Source organism: Rana temporaria, chromosome 2, assembly GCF_905171775.1.
Source record: "Rana temporaria chromosome 2, aRanTem1.1, whole genome shotgun sequence".
NCBI classification, from domain to species: Eukaryota; Metazoa; Chordata; class Amphibia; order Anura; family Ranidae; genus Rana; species Rana temporaria.
In genome coordinates this window covers 460,732,372-460,747,513 of record NC_053490.1, presented here as the reverse complement: position 1 = coordinate 460,747,513, position 15,142 = coordinate 460,732,372, and positions in this window count along the sequence as shown.

The following is a 15,142-nucleotide window of genomic DNA, read 5'->3' as shown; positions in this document are numbered from 1 at the left end:
GCACACCCTCTCTCTCTCTCACCGTTGCACACCCTCTCTCTCTCTCACCGTTGCACACCCTCTCTCTCTCTCACCGTTGCACACCCTCTCTCTTTCTCTCTCTCAATGTTGCACCCCTCCTCTCTCTCACTGTTACACCCCCCTCTCTCTCACCATGGCACCCCTCTCTCTCACCATTGCACCCCGGCCCCTCTCTTGCTCTCTCATGGATTTATTTTTTTAAAGCAGGTAAAAATAAATGTGCATTTATAGTTGTTTTGGCCTGCAGAGCATTGCATCTCTCTCTCTCATATTGTTGCACCCCCCTCTCTCTCTGACGTTGTGCTGTGGGGTTGGTATAATAATGTTATGGGGCTGGTATGAAATTATTTCCAGGGCTGGTTTTCATTCCCAGTCCGGCCCTGGTGACAGATTCCTTTTAATGTTCTTACCTTTTTTCTTAGTGTGTGTATCAACAACAATGTCAACAACAGGAGAATAAGCTCCCAGGATAATGCAGAATACAAATACTGGAAAATATTACTAGATCCACATACAGAGAGAAGATCGGAGGTCTGGCCTGTGTCAGACAGCAGAAGCAGCTGCCTGAGGCAGTAAGGATTTACAAAATGTTTCTGGGAGAGATCCCTGTATAGAAGTGCATTTCTTTGTGAAATACATACAGTATATAATCACTGAGGTCAAAAGTGGCAGCAATCTTATCTAATAAAAACACCAGAGTGTTTGTCATGTCATATGCTTTCCTGAGTACAGCTGACCATACACGTCAAGATTTCTCTTGTTCAGCCCTGCGATTCCCTTAAAGAGCGTGGATGGACAAATCTGTAGTACTGACTATTGTATTTTCACATAGATGATGCCAACAGGGCCACCCACAGAGCTAACTTTATTCTGTGTTTTGGCAGCTTAACAGTACCAAGTCAACAAACTTCTATTTTTAATGACAATTGATTATTTTCTAAAATTTAAAGTTATTTTCTTTCCCACATTGGCATATTTTCACATACATATTTTACATACAAACTTGTATTTTTTTTTTCTTTATTTTTTTTATCTGTATGCCAGACATTACAATCATCATGATTGTTTTTTTGACTGCTGTCAGGTGCAGTCAAAGGATAATCCATCTAGAGCTGGGATCTCAAACTGGTGGCCCTTCAAGTGTTGCGAAACTACAAGTCCCATGAGGCAATGCAAGGCTTAGGCCTCGTACACACGACCGAGTTTCTCGGCAAAAAACAGCAAGAAACTTGCTGGGAGATATTTTTTGCCGAGGAAACCGTTCGTGTGTACATTTTCGTCGAGGAAACTGTCGAGAAACTCGACGAGCCAAAAAGAGAGCATGTTCTCTATTTCCTTGACGGGAATGGAGAAAATTGGCTTGTCGAGTTCCTCGACAGCCTAACAAGGAACTCGACGAGGAAAACGATGTGTTTTGCCCGTCGAGTTCCTCGGTCGTGTGTACGAGGCTTCACAGTTACAAGTAGACATGTGCGATTCCGTTCGTAACGAATGGATTTTCGTACAAATTTTTTCGTTTTCGTACATTCGGATCAATTCGAGCATCCGAATAGCTGAAAGTACTAAAATACGAAAATTACGAAATTAGGAATAAGCAAAATAACGAACAAGCGAAAATACGAACGTACGATTGGACAAACTTACTAAAATACGAAACACCGAAACAGCAAAAGAACGAAAATGACATCTATATTGAACGATTTGCATTCCGTATTTTAAATCCTTTGTCTGTTAGTAATTTCGTATATTTGTATTTTCATTCGTATGTTCGTATTTTCATTTGTGTGGTTTGTAAATCCGTTTCTTTGTCTGTTCATAAATTTGTGTACTCGAATCATTCTTTCGAATGGGCACTGGGCAGTGTAGTTAGTGAGTGATGTATCTTACTTAATATCTTAGCCAATCAGCTTATCTCTTTTGTGCTGTGTCACATTGGACAGTGTAAAGCCTCGATTTTTTGGAAAACTTGCTCATTTTCAAGCTTGTTGGCAAAAGGTCAGACTGTGTGTACGGGGCTGAAGAGAAAGTCTATCTTAACCACTTGACCACCAGGCACGTAAACCCACTTAATAACCAGACCAATTTTCAGCTTTCGGTGCTCTCACAATTTGAATGACAATTACTTAGTCATACAACATTGTACCCAAATGACATTTTCGTCCTTTTTTTCACACAAATAGAGCTTTCTTTTGGTGGTATATAATCACCGTTGGGTTTTTTATTTTTTTGAGCTATAAGAGAAAAAAGACTGAAAATTCTGTAAAAAAAAAGAATTTTTCATTGTTTCTGATATAAAATTTAGCAAATTTTGTATTTTTTCTTCATTCTTTTGCATAAATGTGAAAGATGAAGTTATGCCGAGTAAATAGATACCCAACATGTCACCCTTCCAAATTGCACACGCTCGTGGAATGGCGCCAAACTTCGCTACTTAAAAATCCCCATAGGCGACGTTGCAGGGTATTGTGGGGTATTGCAGAGTATTGTGGGGTATTGCAGAGTAGTGTGGGGTATTGCAGAGTAGTGTGGGGCATTGCAGAGTAGTGTGGGGTATTGAAGAGTAGTGTGGGGTATTGCAGAGTAGTGTGGGGTATTGCAGAGTATTGTGGGGTATTGAAGAGTATTGTGGGGTATTGCAGAGTATTGCACAGTCTTAGTATGGGGCAGGGGTGGCTGAGCAGGGATGAATGGCTGGATCTGTGACTGCAGTTGTCACAGATCCAGCCCACAGCACTCGTGCTGCATCCGCTCTCTCCCCCCCCCTCCTCTCACATTGTACCATTCGGTACAGAGAGGGGAGGGAGGAACCGGCGTCATTACATGACGCCGGTTTGTTTACAAGTGATCGCTCCGTCATTGGACAGAGCGATCACGTGGTAAACCGCCGCTATCAGCGGTGATTTACCGTGATCCGTGATGCGCCGGCGGTCACGGACATTCCCGTGTGCGCGCCCCAGAGGGCGCGTGATTCTGGGAGGATGTCCATGGACGTCCTCCCAGAGTTAAGCAATCGCCTTGTAGACGTATATCGTCTATAGGGCGGTGAGTAACTGGTTAATATGGATTAGCCAATAGCCGGGTGTTGAAAATGAAACTAAAATACGAGATTGCGAATGACCACGCCGCAATGTATTTACGAAAGTACAAAATTACGAATCCATTAAACGAAAATTATTATGTAACAAAATTACGAATTTCGAATCAAGGAAAATAAATTAAACAGAATTACGAATCATTCAGTATCAACGAAAATAAGACTGTTACGAAAATACGAACAAGTCCGAATAGGAAAACTTGCATCTTACAAAATACGAACGGGTCCGAATAGGAAAACTTGTGTATTACGAAATTACGAATCTTTACAAATCTACAGAATGAGACGAAACGAAACAAAAAAATATATATGTCTAGTTACAAGCATGACTTCCACAGGCATGATGGGGGGAAGTAAATATATTACAAAAAAAGAGAGATTTTACTATAAACTTTAACATTTGTTGATTAGATTATGCACAACCAAACCACTGTCAGGTGTTCATGCTATAATGCACCAGAATGTAAACTGTCCATGGGCCATATGTGTGGGGCTAATGATAGTGATGATTGGAAGTCCAGAGCCCAGTAACACAAGTAGCCGGAAGTCAAATAAAACACAGTTTATTCCAACACTGAAACAGCAATAAAAACAGCAAGAATCCTGAGCTGAATGTATAATAGCATTACCAGAGGTGGATCCAATCCCATCCTGCAGCAGTAGAGGACGACGAGGGGAAATATGTGTATACCGGGAGATCTGGATGAAGGGCAGATCCTGCGTGAGAAAGCTGCCTGCTGTGGCCGAACAGCAGGAAAGCACAGGTCACTGAAAACAGTGTGACTACAACAGGAAGCTGAACAAACAGGAAGTGAAGTCGGTTTCCAGGGCTACATGTTTCTACTACTACTACTTTTTTAAATGCTTCCACCATATCAGAACATAGTAGGTAGTTGCCACATCCCTGGATATAAAGAAAATAGAGATACCCCCTGAGATGGGATTTTACCAGCAACAACTCTACCAAAGTTGTATAAAACTATTTTAATTTATACATATAAAAAAGATCAATCACACATGTGGTGATTTATAAAACAAAGCAAGAGCAAATGCAAACAGACAAAAACTGTACATACTAAATGTAATATTACTCTCCATTGTCCAAAATCGATTTTCTGTACCTAACACGTTTCAGGTTCAAGCCCTTCGTCAGGGGTACTTCTATAGTAGATTCTAGATTTAAACATGTGTCTAATAGGTCAGAAAACAAACAAAAATGTGGTGATATAGACATACAGTAGAAAACATATCGAATAAGGACCAAAGCCATGTCCATAGGACACCTACCAGCATGGATTAAAGGATCACTAAAGGAATTTTTTTTTTTGCTGAAATTACTGTTTACAGGGTTTAGAGACATAAAAGTTAACTGATTCCTTTTAAAAATGATTAAAAGAGATTAAATTCAATCATATAATGTGTCTACAGTTTCACTTTCATTTTTAAACTGGTTTCATGTTTCTGTGAAGTAAAGAGACCCACAGAACAAAAACAAATAAATCCAGGGCAGTGTTTTGTTTTTAAAATGAATCTGATTGGTTTTGTTAAGTTTTAGACACACAGTAATGACAGCTTAGACCATCGTGAAAATCTCCCAGTATGGTGGTTATAAGGAGCCAGACAACCAGGAAGTGTGGAGATCACAGCAGTTTTACAGCAACATCAAAGCAAAAACGAGCAATGAGGACATGAAACCAGGACTGCAGTAAGGTAAAGGAAGCTATTTAGCTAAAAAAATAAATTCCTTTAGTGACCCTTTATGTTGCAATGCTCAAATGTGCAATTGTTCAAGCAGAGATCAAAAACTTAAGGTGGCCATACACGGTTCGAATTTCAAAAGAATTTTCTTTTGAAAATCGTATCAAAGAATTTTCGTACGAATTTCGCACCGTTAGGGGGCTGCAGCAACAGCTGATTTTCGTGCGGCAATCAAAACAAATGATTTTCTGATCAATTATGGTAGAATCGTACGAGAAATTAAATAGAAAAAAATGCGCATGTGCAAAAAAAGAATATTCCCGGAGAGAAAAGAATATTCCCGGCAACATGAAGGTTTGGTCGGCCGAATTTCAAAAATCAATGGTGGCATCATCGGATCACAAAAAAACAAACTTTCTGATTTTGAAAAGAAAATTTGTTCGAAATTCGACCGTGTATGGCCTGCTTTACCTGCAAACTAATTACTAACTCTTGTTTTTCAGCTGTCATCATGACACTATGATGGGGAGACAGTCTTTAAGCGCCCAATCTGCTTTTGTTGTGTTGATTAGATTATCCCTGTGAAACTTGTCCAAGAAATGGAGGCAGTTGTCACTGGGGCAAAAAGCAGAGACATAAAAACATTTTAGAAGTGTAAATACAGGTAATCAGCTGTATTTGGCTGAATTAAATAAAAACTTGGGGTGCTTAGGGGACCCTGCCTTGGATACCAGAATGTCCAGGCACTGTCCAGGTATTGATTATAGAACAAGCAGGTAAAAGGTACTTAGTTGCCACCCCAACAAATATATTAAAGCCCCAGTGCTCAACCTACAGCCCAAGGGTGCATGTGGCCCTATGATGTGCAGCCCTTGAACCTCAGCAGTTTATAATGGGAATATTTATTAGGTTAATAGCATTGATTTCTACAAGCCTCATTTAACATGTTCCCAATTTCATATGCAGCATATCCACAGCCAAAAATGAAGCATGTCCACACGCTTTGCCCCCCTTTTCCTCTCAAGTATTACCGTATTTATCGCGGTATAACGCGCTCCCGCGTATACCGCGCACCCCTAATGTTGCCCCCGAAATTCCTGTAAAAAAAAAAGTTATATGATTTTATTACTTACAGTTTTGGTGTCTTCCCAGCGTCCATCGTCCGGTCCGGCGTCCGTCTGCGGCCTCGATGGTGTCCTCCCGGCTTCTCCAGCGCGCGCCTCACGTCGTGTCCCCGCTTCCCGCGCTCAGTTCGAACGCCTCCGCCGACATATACCGAGTGCAGTACATTCAGGTACATTCGGCAAGGCTCGGCTTAGCTCGCGCTCACGCTCTGTGACGTTTATGCGTGAGCACGAGCGAAGCCGAGCCTGGCCGAATGTACCCGAGTGTACTGCACTCGGTATATGTCGGCGCAGGATTTCAAACTGAGCGCGGGAAGTGGCTATCGGCGTATAAGGGGAAAATAGTGCGTGATATACGCCGATAAATACGGTATATATATTGAACAATATGTGCAGGCTTTTGGTGATGTCAGGGGCTGTTTTGATGCTCCCTTTAGCTCATAAGTTGTCAACCATTGCTCTAAAGGCATTGAACACTTTAAAATGTTTTATTGTTTAAACTAAGTAGTAGTCTTGTTATATTCTCTGTGTCATTTGTTTGTCTTACCTTGTAATGATAGGCTCAAATGTTGTGGTTCCAGTTTGTAGTGTTGCGGTTTATCAACTTCCCTATGTCCATGTACTCATTCAACTTAGCAACCTATATATTTTTCCACCACATCCCTAAGAAGTCAATACCTCAAATTCATTGTTGTGATCCTCAAACCATTCTTGAATTATTTTTGCATTGTGGCAGGGTGTATTATCCTGCTAAAATAGGCCAGTACCATCAATGAATACCATTTTCCTAAAGGAGTGTACTTGGTCAGCAACAATATTTAGGTAGTTGGTACATGTCAAAGTACCGTATTTATCGGCGTATACCGCACACTTTTTTGCCCTGAAATTCAGGGCAAAATCGTGGGTGCGCGATATACGCCGATACCCGCTTTCCCGCGCCGAGTTTGAACTACTGCGCCGGCATATACCGAGAGCAGTACACTTGTGTATAGTCGGGCAGGCTCGGCTCCTCTCGCAGTCACGTCCTGGATGTACAGGACGTGACCGCGAGAGGAGCCGAGCCTGCCCGACTATACACGAGTGTACTGCGCTCGGTATATGCCGGCGCAGTAGTTCAAACTCAGCGCAGGAAGCGGGGATCGAGCGGGGAGGACACCACAGATGGACGCCGGACCCTACGAGGAGGACACCACCGAAGCCGCAGACGGACGCCGGACCCGACGAGGCCACCGATGATACGCCACCATATAGCAGCTTTAACTATACGCCGGAAAAAGCCGAACACAAACGATGGAAAAAAATTCGCCGGCCCGACGTACGTTCGTGTATACCCGTAAATAGCTAATTTGCATACTCAACGCGGATTTCGACGGGAACGCCACCTAGCGGCCGCCGAAAAATTGCAGCTTAGATCCGACAGCGTACTAAGACGTATGCCTGTCGGATCGAGCCCAGATGCCGTCGTATCTTGTTTTGTGGATACAAAACAAAGATACGACGCGGTAAATTTAAAATTACGCCGGCGTATCAGTAGATACGCCGGCGTAATCCTTTTGTGGATCTGCCCCTTAGTAGGTAAGTTAAAGACAGTAAATCTCCCTAACAGACAGTGGTTCTAACGTCTCACCACTTTATCCAAATCCCCAAAAAGTTTTGCCCTCAGTTATTCTTTCATTTTAAACATTCAGCTGACAGGTGCAGCCCATAGGTGCAGCCCATAGTGCTAGGCTATTCTGATCAGGAAAAGCTCCAACGCATCTTGGTAGTGTTGAAGTTTGTCCACTCATTTGCACCTTCAAAGATTCTAATTGGGTTATCACTATGATGGGATGCCTCTTTGGTCAACAGACATGTACGGGATATTGGAGGAGGCAACAAGCTCGGACTCTGGAACGAAATGCCAAAGCTTTGCCCAATCAAATTGGCCCCGCATTAGAGGGTATTGAAAACTAGACACCTTTAGCTGCCTACACTTCATACCTGTCAGCAGCTGTTTCTTCATTTTTTTGTTAAAGTGATAAAGTAGAAATTCATCTCATCAAGCAAACACAAATATGTCAACCTTGTCAATTGGGGACACAGAATGAATAATTTGTTTGTTAACAAAACCTGTATGCATTACTAACACAAGGAAAATGAGCAGCATTCTATTGGTCATATGTTGGAATGCCAACTGCCCTTATTTCTAACATTCTCTTCCTTTTCTTCTGTTTTCCTTCTTCATGATTTATTTTTAATCTAATGTTTTTCTTTTTATTATACATTACCTATATTAACAAATTTCCCATTCAAGCAGCAGGTTGAATAAAAAAAATAATCGATGCCCCCATCCACACATTCAATGTGGATGAGGGAAGCACTCCTGCTGAGCTACTGTACTCTGCCGGTGGGGAAGGCAGAATACAATGATCAGTGTAGCTGGCTATAGCTGGTGGCACTGATCATTCAGGGAAAGCCCGACAGGCTGGTCGTACACAAACTGATAGAAAGATTGACTTGTGTACAACCAGCTAGCCTATACAAAGATCAAAACTTGGCTTGTCCCTGATGAATTGGGAACATTTTGATCCATGTATGGCTGGCTGAACACACTACAGTACTATAAAACTTTGCATTCTTTTTAAGGCTGAGCCATAGGCATGTGCACGGGATGTGTCTGGGCACAACCTATTCACCCCATGCAGCATTATTTCCCCCTGCTACCTGGGCCCCCCATGTTGCACACTCCTGTTCCATGGTTCAGGATGGAGAGCGAAGGAAGGCACTGGTAAATATGTAATTTACCATACCCTTTTCTGAATGAACAGAGTGAGTGATTGGTACTGATCAGTGCTGATCCTGACCTCCCTGGGGCCCTAAGCAAAATGACATGGCACATTAAAAATGAGAAGTGGGGGGCGCTAAAGACAGTGACATGTCACATTAAAGAAAGTTGAGAAGCGGGGGGAGGGGGTGTTCTGCTGTCGGAAATGACATCTTACATTAAATTGAGAAGCAGGGGGTGCTGACTTCTTACCTCTTCTCCCATGCAGCCAGCGAGTTGAGAAGCGGGGTGAGGGGGCGAAAATAACTTCTCGCCTCTAGTAATTTGGGGGGCCCTTCGCAGCTTTGCGGCGCCCTAAGCAGCTTGCATAGTGAGCCTATAGGGCGGATCGGCCCTGGTACTGATCACTCACTCTATTAATTCATAACTAAAGCATAGTGATTCAGTTTGTGAATGAACAGGAAGTCGCTCAGCACAGAGCACTTCTCATTCATTCACTGTCCAGTGCAGCTGAGGCTGCAGAGAAAGGGACTGTCCTCAGTCCTTTTTCTCGATCTCAAAAGTGAGACATCAGGTGTTTGTTTCGACCCCTAATTTTTCATCAAAGCACCCCAACAGGGCTCCTAAAAAAAAAAAAAAACTATTGTAAAAAATTTAAAATACTGAGGACTCGTACACACGACGAGAATCTCGTCGTAAAAGAAACATTGTTTTCCTCGACGAGTTCCTTGTCAGGCTTGTCGAAAATCTTGTCAAGCTTTCTTTGCGTACACACTGTCAAGACAAAATCTTGTCGTTCTCAAACGCGGTGACGTACAACACGTACGACTGCACTATATAGGGGAAGTTCTATTCCATTGGCGTCACCCTTGGGGCTGCTTTTGCTAATCTCACGTTACTGCGTGTTAAGTAAAAGTTTGGTGACAGACGATTCACGCTATTCAGTCTGTTACAGCGTGACGATGTGCTATCTAGATTACAAACGCTACTTTTACTGGAGGCACGCTCCCATCTCATACTTTATTCTGAGCATGCACGGGTTTCTAAGCATACACACGAACGTGTTTCTCGAGCCCGACGAGAAACACGACGAGGAAATTGAGACTCCCGACGAGAAAAAAGAGAACTTGTTTTCTCAACAAAAAACATACACATGACCGTTTTCCTCGGCAAAAAAGCTCTGCCACCAAGTTTCTCGATGGATTTTGTTGAGGAAAACGGTTGTGTGTACGAGGCCTCACACCAATCTCTGCCCTTCTCACACCATCCACTGCTCCACTGACACCGTCCTCTGCCCTACTGACAAAATTCACTGCCCTACTGACACCATCCACTGCCCTACTGACACCATCCACTGCCCTACTGACACCATCCACTGCCCAACTGACACCATCCTCCGCCCTACTGACACCATCCACTGCCCTACTGACACCATCCACTGCCCTACTGACACCCTCCACTGCTCCACTGACACCAACCTCTGCCCTACTGACATGTCCACTGCTCAACTGACTGACACCATCCACTGTCCTACAAACTAGGCTGCGCAGACCTATGGGCTGAGCTGTAAATAATGCAGTCAGTGCTCAGTACAGGATTTATCTATCTACCTATCTATAGAAATCTTGCTTTGCTTCTCCTTCAAACACACGTCCATGCCATTCACAATCCAGGGTAGCCTGCTTTTCATAAACTAGAAATGAAAAAGGATATCTTCACTTAAAAAAGTAACCTCGTATATCTGCCTCTAAATAAAAGCTTAAAGGACGTTCTGTCACCTAGTAATAGCACAGACAGCAATGTCTGGAGCACATAGGTCTGCATGAGTGGCAGGTTGACAACTACTCTTTTTGATTGGGTTTATGCCTTCTATACTTCCAGGCTCCCCTGTGGCCTCTTGATGTACAATAGCATACATTACTATGACAGTCCAGTGTTCTGTGATGAAATGAAATGTGTAGGAAGGGTAATATTCATGTGTAACTCCGGAAAGCAGATCCAGGCAATACTGTAAAGTGGAGAACTGAAAGGATAGCCATGTCTTAGTTATGTTGATAAAAAAAAAAAAATCAAAAATAAGCTTAAAAACAGCACCTAGCATTTTGTTGACCCCAAGAGAGGGTTGGCCGGTGGTCATGCCCAGGACTTAATCAATCCAGCAGCTGTCATGTCATATCTTGGAGTAGTTTACTAGTTAATAATACTGCTGATTCCTGAAGCGCAACATGAAGGTCAAGATTCGGAGCAGACATGAATTATTTTGCTTAGTGAACCGTACCTGACTTAATTACAGTATATGGGACCTCTGAGAAAAGGAAATCTTCTCTATGTCCTAGCCTGCACAGTCTTTTAGTAGCCATGCTGATGCTTGCAGTATGTGGTAGAATGGAGTTCGGACAGTGAAGTTCAGCAGCTTCCAAACAAGCCCACTTTATTTTATGGTTGCACTAAAATGCCAGATATGACCAGTAGGTGTAACTATATGTAAAATCTGTAATTTTAGCACTTCTTTCATTCAGCACAACTGGCTCAACCAGGGAAACCTATAGATACTAAGCCCCATGAATGAAAGAATTTCTCGCTGTGGGCTATTGTACTCTGAGGCCTCGTACACACGACCGAGGAACTCGGCGGCCGAAACACATCGTTTTCCTCGTCGAGTTCCTTGTTAGGCTTGTCGAGGAACTCGACGAACCAATTTTCTCCATTCCCGTCGAGGAAAAAGAGAACATGCTCTCTTTTTGGCTCGTGGAGTTCCTCGACAGTTTCCTCGCTGAAAAATGTACACACCACTGGCTTCCTCGGCAAAAAAAATCTCCCACCAAGTTTCTTGATGGAATCTGCCAAGGAAACCGGTCGTGTGTATGAGGCCTGACAGTCAACACCCGAAACAGTGATTGCATCTGTTCTGCTGACTCCTTTCCAACTGGCTCTTTGATGTTTCAGTTGAAGTTTGTAAAGCCGGATGGTTTCGGCAGAGGCCACCCATGGCTCAAATGTTGGCTGATTCACAGGCATCAACCAAAATTTCAGCCATGTTTGCCCAGCTTAAAGCCTTGTACACACGATCCAACATTATGGCCATAATTGTCTGACAAACGTGTTGTGTCGTATAATCCGACTGTGTGTATGCTCCATCAGACAATTGTTGGCTGAATTAACGTCAACAAATGTTGGCTGTTCATGCTCACCAACTGTCTGGCAATAAATCTGTTACGTTGGATTATCCGATCATGTGTACACAAGTCCGTCCAACTAAAATCCAAAGTACAGACACGCATGCTTGGAACCAATGCTAAAGATCAGACAATAGCAGAAGTTTCCCAAAGGGTGGCGGTAAAGAGCTGAAAAACCACGTGGCTTGGTGAATGTTGGCTGAAAATGTTGTGCCGTGTGTATGTAGAACAAGTTCACGTCCAACGCCCTTCAGACAAAAATCCACGGAAAAGTCAGATGGAAGCCTGATCGTGTGTATGAGGCTTAAGAGTTGAAGAAGACACAGAGGGGGAGATTTACTAAAACTGGTGCACACAAAATCTGGGGCAGCTGTGCATAGTAAGCAATCAGTTTCCAGATTCTGAGTAAACAAGTTTTAGTAAATCTACCCCAAAGGGGCTGCTCTCTGTAATACTCCACATAAGGGTCCCTTTCTATACTACCACACATACAGGTCCCAAAGAGCCAAGCAATTATCAGTGTTGCTGTTAGTGTTAATTAAAACGTTTTTATTAAGGGCCAGTTCACACCAGGATCCTCACAGGAATGCACAGGTGTGCTCCTGTGCAATTCACATGTGGTTCAGTACAGTGTGATTTGAGCCCATTCAATTGGAATGAGCTGAATCCCACTGAAGCGGAATCAAGTGTAGTGCATGTACGGCCTCGTACACACGACCGTTTTCCTCGACAGAATCCATCAAGAAACTTGGTGGGAGAGCTTTTTTGCCGAGGAAAACGGTCGTGTGTATGTTTTTCGTCGAGAAAACTGTCGTGGAACTCGACGAGAAAAAAAGAGAACAAGTTCTCTTTTTCCTCGTCGGGAGTTTCAATTTCCTCGTCGCGTTTCTCGTCGGGCTGGTTTACGACGAGGAACACGTTCGTGTGTATGCTTAGAAACCTGCGCATGCTCAGAATAAAGTATGAGATGGGAGCGTGGCTTCGGTAAAAGTAGGGTTTGTAATGGAGATAGCACATTCGTCAACAGACTGAAAAGCACGAATCGTCTCTCACCAAACTTTTACTTAACACGCAGTAACATGAGATTAGCAAAAGCAGCCCCAAGGGTGGCGCCAGTGGAATCAAACTTCCCCTTTATAGTGCCGTCGTACGTGTTGTACGTCACCGCGTTTAAGAATAAAGAGATTTTGTCTTGACAATGTGTACGCAAAGAAAGCTTGTCAAGATTCTCGACAAGCCTAACAAGGAACTCGTCGAGGAAAACAATGTTTAATTTACAAGGAGTTCCTCGGGCGTGTGTACGAGGCCTACTACTTTAAAAATGCACTGTGCACATGGCCAGCACCATGCTCATATTAAGGGTCTGGTATGGATTTTTAGGGGGACCACACACTTTTTTGGGTGAAGTCCCCCTTAGAATCGGGTCTGGTATAGGGGGGTCCTGTGTAAATTCAACTTACAGATTTTTTTTGAAAAGGTGAACATACCCTTTAACCACTTCCCCACCGCCGCATGTATATGTACGTCCACAGAATTGCACGTACAGGCAGATGGGCGTACATGTACGTCTCCGCCTTTCCGCGGGTCGGGGGTCCGATCGGGACCCCCCCCGCTACATGCGGCGGTCGGATACCCACGGGGAGCGATCCGGGACGATGGCGCGGCTATTCGTTTATAGCCGCTCTGTCGCGATCGCTCCCCGGAGCTGAAGAACGGGGTGAGCCGTATGTAAACACGGCTTCCCCGTGCTTCACTGTGGCGGCTGCATTGATCGAGTCATCCCTTTTATAGGGAGACTCGATCGATGACGTCAGTCCTACAGCCACACCCCCCTACAGTTGTAAACACACACTAGGTGAACACTAACTCCTACAGCGCCACCTGTGGTTAACTCCCAAACTGCAACTGTCATTTTCACAATAAACAATGCAATTTAAATGCATTTTTTGCTGTGAAAATTACAATGGTCCCAAAAATGTGTCAAAATTGTCCGAAGTGTCCGCCATAATGTCGCAGTCACGAAAAAAATCGCTGATCGCCGCCATTAGTAGTAAAAAAAATTTTTTTTATTAAAATGCAATAAAACTATACCCTATTTTGTAAACGCTATAAATTTTGCGCAAACCAATCGATAAACGCTTATTGCGATTTTTTTTTACCAAAAATAGGTAGAAGAATACGTATCGCCATAAACTGAGGACATTTTTTTTTATATATATGTTTTTGGGGGATATTTATTATAGCAAAAAGTAAAAAATATTGAATTTTTTTCAAAATTGTCACTCTATTTTTGTTTATAGCGCAAAAAATAAAAACCGCAGAGGTGATCAAATACCACCAAAAGAAAGCTCTAGTTGTGGGGAAAAAAGGACGCCAATTTTGTTTGGGAGCCACGTCGCACGACCGCGCAATTGTCTGTTAAAGCAACGTAGTACCGAATCGCAAAACCTGGCCTGGGCATTTAGCTGCCTAAAGGTCCGGGGCTTAAGTGGTTAAGTAAAGAGCAAATTCAATGATAAATGTAGATATCTGATTGGCTACTTTAGGGAACACCAATGGCCATTCCTTATGGTTTTTGTAAAGGAGCTCTATTATAATAAATTTAGAAGATCTCCAGGATTACACTTTGTGAACAATATAGATCAAAAGCATATAAACACAAATTTATTCTGACACTGCGTTTGGCATTGGATTAATCTAGAAGTGAAAAATCAAACCATCTGTTGTACAATGAGACAGCTGCTGTTGGACATTTAAGAACAGCTGTGGACATTTACCGTAAAGAAATAGGCTTCAGCTTTAAAACCCCTATTATTAATTTCAAATGCTTGCATATACTTAACATTGTAACAGCTATTACTACATCCCAATTCTAGCATACATAAAAGACCCTTTTGGTGGTTCTCTGCCAATATACCCTGAATTGTTATGGGTCACGATATAGATACAGTATATTTTAACTGTTCTTTTTTCAGTTTCATATGAGATAGCATAGTCTTGGTAAAATGTTGCTAAGTCTAAAGCCTGGTACACACGATCGGATTTTCCGTAGGACTTTCTTCCGAAGGACGTTGGCCATGAACTGGTCTTGCATACAAACGGCAAAGAATTGTCGACCAACAAACACGGAAGTATGTGTTTTTTCAGCTCTTTAGCGCCACCCTTTGGGCAACTTCTGCTAATGTTGTGTTATGGTTAGCATTACTTCTGAGCATGCGTGTTTGTACTTTGGATTTTTGTCCGAAGGACTTCTGTAAACACGATC